The sequence below is a fragment of the Manis javanica genome, chromosome 1 (assembly GCF_040802235.1).
Source record: "Manis javanica isolate MJ-LG chromosome 1, MJ_LKY, whole genome shotgun sequence".
NCBI lineage: Eukaryota > Metazoa > Chordata > Mammalia > Pholidota > Manidae > Manis > Manis javanica.
In genome coordinates, this window is record NC_133156.1 from 119,611,143 (window position 1) to 119,622,190 (window position 11,048).

The 11,048-nt window shown below is 39.5% G+C and overlaps 1 long non-coding RNA gene across 1 annotated transcript; it reads right to left on the minus strand.

The window, feature by feature from the left end:
* Positions 1-8,835: 8,835 nt before the first annotated feature.
* Positions 8,836-10,659, minus strand: LOC140848929 (uncharacterized). Its single transcript, XR_012130242.1, has 2 exons — positions 10,275-10,659; positions 8,836-9,091 (listed from the first exon to the last, which is right to left on the minus strand). It is a non-coding gene; the product is annotated as an uncharacterized lncRNA (long non-coding RNA).
* Positions 10,660-11,048: the final 389 nt, after the last annotated feature.

Here is an 11,048-nt window from a genome sequence, read left to right on the forward strand (position 1 = left end):
AGAGTGAGCAAAGGTAGACGTCAGCCCTTCCAAGCCTGAGTATAAATTCCTTTCCCCAACCAACTTTAGAGGGCTGTTCAATTCTTACAGATCTATTTCATCATGCTGAAAGTAAAGAAAGAGTTATAAAATGAACCTCAGTGACTGTAGGTTTGTTCAAGGTTACTTCCTCATGGGAAGTTTGTAGGCGGTCAGTGGGGCTTCTAGCACACCGGAAGGCCAGCAGACTTGCCTCTCTGGCTGAGGGCCCAGCTACAAGCTCCAAAGTTCACCCTCCTCCACCTGCTGAAATGTGATTTGCATATCACTGTGGCTCTTGTCACTGATTGATCCTAAACCTTTCGGTCTGGGCAGAAATTTAGAGTAGATATTAATTTAGGAGCAGACATACCCATTCCAGTACTAAGATATGAACGAAAGCTTAACCTGGACCAAAGAATAAACTGCCCGCCCAGAAAGCCATATAACCCATGTTCGAATTTAACAGAAGAAAAATAAACCCCTGCCATTTACTTTGAGCAGGGGCACAGAAAGAATGCGGAAGGTTGTTGAATTGCCTATTCACTTCTCAGCTTGAAATGGCAAGAATGGTATTTCTACAGGTATTTCTCTCAACTTCCCTCTTCTTTACTGAGGAAAGGCAGTGGAATGAAGGCCCGGAGCAACCATCACAGTTTTAGGCTGGGAGTGGGTAGGAGCATGGCTTTCCTCCATGACCTGGCAGCTGACCTGCTGTGGCAGTGTGCCAAGCAGACATTATCCAAATGGTCTGTGGTACAGCCAGCAGCCACCTCCGGGAGAGCTGCTGCACCCTCTCAAGGAGAACATCACTCCACCCACTCTGACTGGCCAACGTCTATAGATAAGGGATTGAGAAAAGTGTGACTAAGGGAGGTTTCTTCTTTTAGCATAAACAAACATCCACTTAAAAATCCATCCCAGTCCTTCAGACACAGGGCACATTGCTGGTTGCAAATAAATCTGTATAAATTGCTTTGAAGGCATTGGAAGCTAGGTACTCCCTTCCACCTCCTCCTAAATTCCAGGCTTTGAAACAGGCTGATTGGCAACTGGGCAGTGGCTCTGTCTAGCCAAGGATTGTCATGAAATGTGCATGCCAACAATTGATCTGATTATTATAATAGCTGTCACTCAGTCGCAGGGGTTGTCCTGCCCTTTCAGCACATTCTCCTCCATCTGTCCTTCCTAACTTTATCCCCCTTTCAAGACAGACCTTGTGTTCATTATCAGTGGATTTCAGCTCAGTAAATTGATGCCCTGATTTTGTCTTTATTTGAAATTTTAATGCAGTGATTTTGTTCATCATGTGGGATTTTTGCATTAATTTTTTATTTTTGTAAATTTGCCTTCAATTACTATGTACTAGATGACTGAGTTCTTTTTGGCCCATGTAAATTTATTCCCAAAGCAAGTGACTCCCTGGCCTTGCCCTAGTCCCAAGTCCTGATCAACCAGGTTACTTTCAGGGGTTGGACTAACCACTGCCTTCCCTAGGGTATGGCCTTGAGAGTCAAAGCTCTTTTAAAGTATTGGTATAACCTTAAAAACATAGTTCCAATAATAAATTCCCCTGCACCAGAGTCAATAGTCCTGGAATCCAGAAAGAAAATAGCATGCCTTCCTCTCTTCCTGCAGCTGTGTTTCTATGGGATTCTTCTAGGAATGTTCTAGAAGAGGAGTATTGCCTAAAGGCACATTCTCTAGAGCATTATTTCTTCGCTCTTACATAGGATTTTGCTGTGGGGTGTTCTTACAATAAGTATAAAATTATAAAGTACGATGAAGAGAATGTCTTGAGGGACATATTATTATTTATTCTGAGATAATGGTCTCCTGCTGGTATGCGAATGCTGATCAAGCAAATGGAAAATAAATGTTGAAGGGAAGCTGACAAGTTTATTTTCCAAGCAGGAGACTTGGTTCCTATAATAACTTTCTGCTATGTGACTGTTTCTATTATTTCACATGATTGATGTGTGTTTAGTGATTTTTATCTGATGTGTCTAGGAACTGTGGAAATGCAATTGCTTAGGTTCATATATACTTCTTTCCTAACACGTGAAGATGGTTTTAGCCACAAGGCAGGGATCTTGCTTTTAAACTTAGATTAGTCTTAGAAAATCAGCTGGTGTGGCTTCTTCAACTTGTGGGCTGCTGTAAACTCACCAGATTTGACATAATGGTCCCGGTTCTCTTGACGCCACCTGCATTCATGGGAAATGGTATGTGTGTGGTTTCATTAATATGGCCATAACACCATTTTGCCGTAGGCTAGATGGTTACTAGTTGTCTTCCAGTTTCACCAGGGAGGAAAACAAGGCAAAGAGAGAATAAATGGAAACATGTGCCTTTGGTCAGTGGGGGGCCAGGACTACATGCTCCCATCTTTTGAGTGTGTGGCCTATGCTCTTCTCTTAGTGAAAGATTCTGATTAATGTTTGTGCTTGAATTAGTAATATATCCACAAACACCTGAGGTTCCATCTATTTTAAATGTTAATTATATTCCTCTTAATTTTCTAGAGCACAAGCCATGTCTGAGGATTCACTCCATCTTTCTATTATTATCTGATTTCCACTCCCTTAGGCCTACTAAGAGATTCCCCAGGGTCAGACGAATTTCAGGAAGGGAATGGATCCTGGGCAGAGTGAACAAGAGAAACCTTTCTGTTGGTGGTGCCTGAACTGATTTGACCAGAAACAGGGTAAGACAGTCAGTCTACAGGATCAGGTTTGTCTTCAGCACATTTGCTCTCCTCCTATATTTGTCATTGCTCTTCTGGTTTATTCTGGTTTCTTCCCCTGGGACACACATTATTCACATTTTGAGATCCCTTCTATTTCTTTCATATCTAATCTCTTCTCAACGCATTTTGTCTCCTTGCCCCTTCTAATTCTAGAACACATCAACTTTGTCCTCCAACTCACTCCACTTATTTCCTACAGTTCCCGTTGTTCTAGTTCTTCTAATGTAAATGGATCCTCTGATCATAGTTTGGTTTTCTCTCTTTACTGATCACATCTACAGTTCCCTGTTTATTGCTGCCTACCTCCCAGCCAGAGAAGTTTCAAAAAGTTTAGCTTTTGAAATCCCAGTCTGCTGTCATATCATCTCATACTTAACTTCTTAGTTCATAGACTCCATATGGTATTGATTTTCATTAAGAATGGAAGCAGGTGCTTGTAAAATTAATTCTCATTTATGCAAATGCTTATAGTTCCCACAGCACCTTTATTTAAATGCTCTTCTTACGTGTTATGAAAACTTTTAATGGACCCCAGCTGTTTGTTCTGTAACTCATGTAAATGAGAAAATGTGTAATAGGGAATTCCTCTAAGCAGTGTGGGTAGATGCTCCTAGGTTTCTAGGTTACTTTTAAAAATGCTTTCTCAGATATACAGTTGACCTATGTGGACCACTAGCCACCTGAGTAGTGCTGGGGAGAGAGGAGAACCCCAAGGAATGAGCAATGCCTGTGATGAACTCTGTGCCTGTAGCAGCCTTTGCTGGTGAAGCTGCAGTGCTTGGCTGGAGGCCCTGCCGCCTAGGGGACCTTTGCATATGGATTACCCGTGACTGCCCAGCCTTTGACTCAGTGCGGCTGCCTGTTTTCCCAGGGGTTCTGCTCACACATCTGCTGCACCTGCTTCTCACTGCTTCCTGTGCTCATGACACAAATCCAAAGCCTCCCTAAGGTTCTGAAATGCTGCTCAGCACAGCAGTTGATGAGTTCCAGCAGTGTGCACTCCCAAGTAAGACATTTTGATGCAACCACGTCGGGGTGACATTTTGATGTGAACTTTTGGAGAAACAATCCCATGTCCAAATGGACCTGTGAGAGTGTGAACATCAATTGTTCCCTATTGCTAACTAGATCCTGCACAGCCATTCCTGAACCCAACTCTAGTTTTGGTAAACTTATATATTTGTTGTTGTTTTTAAATCCTGTATTCCCACAAATATACAATCCTTAGGGAATCAAGTAGTACAGAGTCTTAGTTGAGTGCAGGCCTCTGCAGTCAGACCTTTAAGATTAAATCCCAACTCCATCACTTATTAATTGTATGACCCTAAGAAATGTGTTTGCACCTAGTTCCCTCAGTTATAAAATGTCAGAAAATAATATCAAACTTAGTATTTTTAAAAATCAGAATAAATGAGTTAATACATGTGAAGCTTTAGAATGGTACCTGACACTGGCTAAATGATTTTAGATAGCATTATATTTTTTAAAGATTTTTATACATAATAAACAAATGCATACTTTCTGAAAAAAGTGTGAAACACCCAAAAAATTGTAAAATAAAAGAATTAAAGTTTATATTCCTAACCCTTCTAGAACTTATTCCCTTCCATCAGAAGTTGGGAAGGGATAATAAGCAGTTGTGGGCAATAAATCTTTTTCTAGGACTATGTAGTACAATGCCAGGTCATCACAGACCACGTATCCTAACCAAAATCATTGAGACATGCTGTTTTTAAAGAGACATTAATGAGGGCTATAAACTGATTTATTGTAGACTAAAAAGAAAGTATGAATGTGGTTGTATTTAAATGCTAAAACTACAAGAGACCAGTCCAAAGCTCACCTGAAGGACCCTAAGGCCCACCAGTGGTCCTCAGACCACACTTAAGAGAGCTGCAAATTAATGTCTAGTTGCATGTCCCCACAGCAAGCTTAGTTTCTAAAATGACACTGCTCTATGATCTTGTCATGATCTGTTTGGGTCATGTCATGCCAAATCCTGTTTTTCCTTCCACCCTAGAAAGATATAGCAAGTTTAAAATTGATCTTATTACTCTATCTCCTTTTCAATGGCCTGTAAAATAGTTCCTAAAGACTCAAGCTTAAGACAATAGATGCTTTCATCGAAGCTGTCATGGAAACAGAATAACTCCTGAGAGAATAAAATGAGAAGAGAACTTTTGAATTGCACCTTCCCTAAGCTTTCCTCCTCCTTATCAAGTTCTAATCCTTTTCCTTATTTCTCTCCTTTGGGACCCAGCTTTGAAATTGGCACTGAGCAGTCAGAGTGGCCATTAAAGATTCCATTTGACTAAATGTGCCGAGCAAACATAAATGCCAAATCCCTGAATAAACACACTGCCTGGAGCCCTGGGCGTCAAGAAGGGAAGATGCTTGTACAGGTCAGGGGCACTGGTGCCTCCCAGCAGCCATCGACCACAGATGGATTCTGGATCTGAACGACAAAGCAGATTTCTGAAATTAAGATTCCAGCTCACTAGGCAGGAAGCCTGATCAGGAAAGTTTGAAAAACCAACATTCTGTAGGAAATAAATACGGGACATTTTCTCCCCAAGTATTTCCTGTTTTAAAGAAGAAGTCACAGAACAATAAATTTGTGCCATCTCTTCAAGCCTGTGATTTGTTTTTGATATCAAAAACAGTTTCTCAGGAGCAAGCCTCACAGAGAAGACTATGCTAACTGGAATGGGTGGGAGATTTCTTCCTAACACTTGAACACTCTTTAGAGCACTGCAGGAGGATTCAAGGACTGTTTCATTACTGTCCTGGGCACTTTATGAACCACTGCTGAGTCACATTTTTAAATCAGTAACATGCATTTTTGATGGGATGTATTTACCATTAGGGTCCCTTCTAGGTTTATTTACAATCTTTGTTTTTCTGAACCTCAATAGTGTTCTGCTAATGATTTCATATGCTCTCAGTTTGACAGTACAATAATAATAACAAGGAAGTATATATAGTATTGACATCAAGCCAGTATGGCTTAACACTTTTTTGTCTTCTAGATATGTATCAATCATTACAATGGCACAGAACTCACCCTCCCCTATTCTTAAACCTCAGTGAAGAAAAGATTAGAAATTATATATATACATATGTGTATAAAATATGTATATATGCACATATATAAATACATACATATTTATATATATGCAGATATATATAAAAACTGTCTACATCTGTAATTAAATATATCCAACTATATATATACATTCTCCCATATATATATATATACACATATCTCCAATCATATATATAATCTCAAAAAAACACTAGATTTCAAAATATGTAAGGAACCCCTACAAATGAGTAAGAAAAGAAACCAGTCTTATAGAAAAATGGTCAAAAGACTTGAAGTATATCACAAAAAGAGGGCAGTTAGATGGCCAATAATTATATGAAAAGATGCTTAACCTCTCCATCAGGAAAATGCAAATGAAAACTGTGAGGAGGTAATGCATGGATGAACAAAGCTTAAAAGTCCCACAGTGTCAAGTGATGATGAGGATATGGAGCAGGAGAAACAGCCACACACTGTAAATGGGAAGGTAAATTTGTGAGGCTCTGGAAAAGCAAGCGACATCATATAGTGAAGGTGAAGCCCGTGATGTAGCACTATGACCCAGTCCTTTGTCTGCAAGGACTACACCTTGGAGAAATGCCTAACGTGTATTCCAGGGCACATGAACAAGAATGCTCATAACATGTTTATAATAACCTAATCTGGAAACAACACAAACGTTAGCCAACAGTGGTACAGGTTGTCTTTATAGACTAGAACACTATACATCCAAGCAAATGAAAAGGCCAAAGCTAACCAACAACATAAAACATAAAAAGAAACCAAACATGAAGCAATATTTACAGTATCGTTCCCTTGACATAAAGTCCAAAAACAGGCCAAATAAAATTATCTTACTTGCAAATGCACAGAGCAGTAGTAAAACTATAAAGAAAATAAAAGAAATCAACATCATAAAAGTCATTAAAATGGGGAGAGAGGATGTTGTGAGTAACTAGTCACCTTGGATAAAAGCATTAAACAAGGTAAAACTATTAGCATATTAAGTAACTTCTCTAAAAATGTCTATAAAGCCCTTAATGATACCAGAAAGTCAATTGAACAGGTCTTTGAAAAGTGAAGGGCTTGCTCCCTTCATCCTACATATGATTCATCTGTCTGAGTCCTTACCTTCAACCCTAGTTCATTATTTCTTTTTTCTTATTTTCATCAACAATCTATCACATAGCATTGCATAATTTACCTAATTCCTCTCTTTCTATTTAAGAAGATGGAATTACACAAGACTTCATTATTTTTGTTATATATATATATATATACACACACACACACATATATGTAACATATATATATATATATATGTTATATATATGACTTCATTTTCTTTCAATTAGAATGCAGCATCTCCAGCCTTACCTACTTCAGCTGAAGTGGTTGCAGTTTTGGCAGGTTCCCTGTAAATCTTGGCGGTTGTAGGACTTCGGGTATTTCTCCAATTATTTTTTTTGTATTTCCTGCCAATTTCCATAATGTCTACAACCATAGGGAAGATGCTTAATTTATCTTTACAAGAATGGCTTAATAAATGTAAAGATGTGAACTACTCAAAAAAAAAATCCAGAGATCAGTCATTATCAAAAATCCTGATGTGAGGATGAATTTGTCTTTCTGTGCAGACTGCTGGTCACCCAGCAGATGAAGATGATCATTCTGTTATGTGGTTCACTGGGAAGTAATACCACATGTACAAAAACTATATTTTCTTTAGTAAATATAATGAGGGGAGACAGAAAGAGGAGACAAACAACAGCTAAAACTTTGCTTCAGATGTTTGCAATCTAAAATGTTTATGTTCCCTAATAATTCAACCCAAAGTGATAGGGATACTTTCTTTCTAATCCTAAATCTAGACTTAACGCTATATGTTTTTCATTATCCAATTTAAACACTTTGATCTCGCTTTCTTGGTTGCACCCTAAAGTTCCACTTCGACACATCACAATCAAACACTCCTTTGTTGAGCTCAAGCTTAGTAAATGACATCCTCATAAATATTCTCCATACCTGAGCACAGATCATCCGAAAATTTGATTTTGGTTTGGACTCACAGAGATAAGGAAAAGCACGAGGACCCTTTCCCTTCACATGGAATTCACTCTGAGATCTGAAACCACCCAAAGGTGAAGAGACAGAGATTCCAGAACTTTGCTTCCCTACTCCCCACCCCTTCAGCCTGTGCCCTAGACTAAGGTTGGATAGAAACTTTATGGCAAGTGGGCAAGACGTCAGGGCAGAGATGTTATTTATTTTTATTTGCTCATTTAAAATACAGAAGAAAGGAGATCAAAGTGTCTTTTCTAATGCCTCTGCCAGTGTTCTGCTCATCCAGATCTTGCCCAGTTATTCTTTCACTGTGGCGATAATACAACAGGTAAACTGTTAATAAAAGACTAGTTGAGTCTATAATCGCTCACCTTCTCTGGTCTGCATGGTGCAACTTGGGGCCACTGTGTAATCAAGAGCCTGGTGTGATAGCCACAAACAGGCCAGTACTGACATCAGCCGACCAAGTCTTCCCATCCGATCTTCAGTTAAGTCACGAAAGTGTTTTTTCAGGCCTCCAACTGCTATGGCTCCCACCCACAGAGCACTTTTTCTCTGAACACAAGTTAAAGTTGGCTACAGCAGCCATAGTTTACTATGCACATTTCAATTGCATTTTATGTTATGGGTTAACATATGAGTTAAGTTTCTTCAGAAAAGCTTCTCTTCTAGTGACCTAAAACTCAGGAATCCCCAGGGCAAAAAATAATAGGAAAGTTCATACAGGCAGCATTTCACGATTAGCTCACTTGTGTTGGAGGGAACAGAAGGAAAACTTCCTCCTGAATGTGCAGAATGGAGTGGTGGTTCTCTACCAGCCAGTAGGGATTTGCATTTACGGTGATGTGCAAAAACTGAAGGAATCATCCGAAATATATTCTGAAAGACAGAACGAAAGCAAGGCAAGGAGAGAAAGGTCAAGAAGAAAAAGAGAGAGAGGTTTTTTATTTTAGGTGTCAGAAGACCGAGCCTCAATAAAGGTCTGATCCTTAAATCCTTAAATTTCGCCGAGGAGGCAGAGAATATGGGTTCGTCTGATGGCAACGCTCTTCACAGGGGTGTGATCCAGGCTTCTGAAGTGATGCTCTGAATTCATGGCATTTCCCAAGACCATTGAAAATGCTTAGTAATTGTTTGCAGCTGTGGCTCAGCCATTTCCTTTACATTCCATGACCCTGGAGACAGAAAGAAAAAATTCTTTATGCCAGTTTTTGTGGATCATAGTGTTAGCTGTAAATCCACTCCACTGTAGTCTATAAAATACAGCTCTTATTTCATTGTTTCCACTTCATGCTGAATCATAAATACTTTTAAATAAAACAAATTGAAAGGAAGAAACAAATAGAAACAACACAAAGGCTTTTTTAAGTTTAAGGAAATTGCCCTTCATATACAGTAAAAGTCCAGTAATTCAGGTGGGTCTAGATTACTGAAGAGTCTGAATTATGGGCTATTTGGTTCCAATGTTCAAGTTCTTACCATGTATAGAAATATGTGCATGTATCTATATGGGGGCATTTATTTTCTAGGGTAATACAGATCGCCAAGTTTGTGGAGTATGCTGGAAGGAATGAAGGGACCACTGACAGTCTACAGCCCGTGGGCAAACTTCCTGAAATAAGACGTTAGACCTCGAACAGGATGGCAGGTACATGCATACGCCGAGTCACTTTGCATCCTGCCCTTATGACCAGTTTTGCTCATCTGTCGCAGTGAACCCTTAGCCCCAGAAGCAACCTCAAAATGTTTCTTAAAACAGAACTCCAATAAACACTTGTCAATCTGTCAACCTCAGCACACACTACTAAGTCTATTTTTGGGACTGGATGGTTTCAAAATGTCTTAGACTTCCATAATTCCAGCATGCTGATAGAGACCCTGAAGAAACCTACTTTAAGGAATGCAAGAATGTAGCCACTGTGCAGTTTATAATACACAAATCATTTCCAAGTTGCTTTGCATGTACTTAAGACATTGGCTAGTTTCTTAAAATACAATAGTTCTCACCAGACTGAGGGGCTGGCATGGAAATGAGAAGGATGAGGCTGGGTGTTGAGGACTCATGTACTGGAATCAACTAAGGAGATTTGTTTTACATGCCCAAACCTAGGAACCACCTCACCCTTTATCTTCACTTAAGTTGGCAATGAAGCCCAGAGAGTTTGTTTGCTTGACAATCTGTCTAGTAAGTTTTGATACATACTCCTCTCCAAAGATTCTTTTCTAAAGTCTTGTTTATATGATTTTTAAAGACAATCTATTATTTCCAGAAAAGACCATAGTAAATGTCATCTCAGCGCCTGCTCAAATTAAATTCACACATTTAAAATGTGTACAACGCAAACAAAATTATTTTACCATTGATTGAATTTGCAGCTTTTCTTCTGGAACCAAGACATTGCATTTTTCAGATGACCACATAATGATGTCCAGTCATCCCTTCCAGTTTCTCAGGCCAGCAACCCTGGAGTCATTCTCGGCTCTTCTCTTTCTCTCACAAAAATCATCCAGTATGTTCAGCCAATTCTGCTGGCTCTTGATTCAGCAATGACTGCTTCTCCTTTGCCGGAGCCTGTGCTGATTATTCCATAGCCTCCTAGTTGGTTTCCGGCTTCAATTCTGAATCCTCATCATCTATTCACACAGCACAGAGTGATCCCAATGAAACTTAAGTTGGGTCATGCCATGCCTCTGTTTAGAAACCTCCAACTACTCTTGTAACTTAGCCCCACTCAAAGCCAACATCATCAGAATGGCCTGCGAGATCCTACACCTCCTGACACTAGTAATAGGAGTGTCCCTATTACTTCCTCCTTTGTCCACTCAACCCTGGCCTCCTTGTTCCTCGACTTGACTCAAATGTTACTGCATCAGTGAGCACCTTGCTAATCACCACTGTCATTAAAATTGTACCACCAATCTCCATCCTGCTTTCCTGAATAACTTTGTTCTATGGTCCAAATGTAACATAATATGTGGTTTATTTATTTTTTCAGCTCCAGAGGGCAGGGATTTCAGTCTGCATTGCTCAGTTCTCTATCCTTATCCCCAACATCTAGAACAGTGCCTAGTATACAGCAGATGCACAATAGATACTTGCTCAGTAGAAATACATGAATGAAGCAGCCAAAG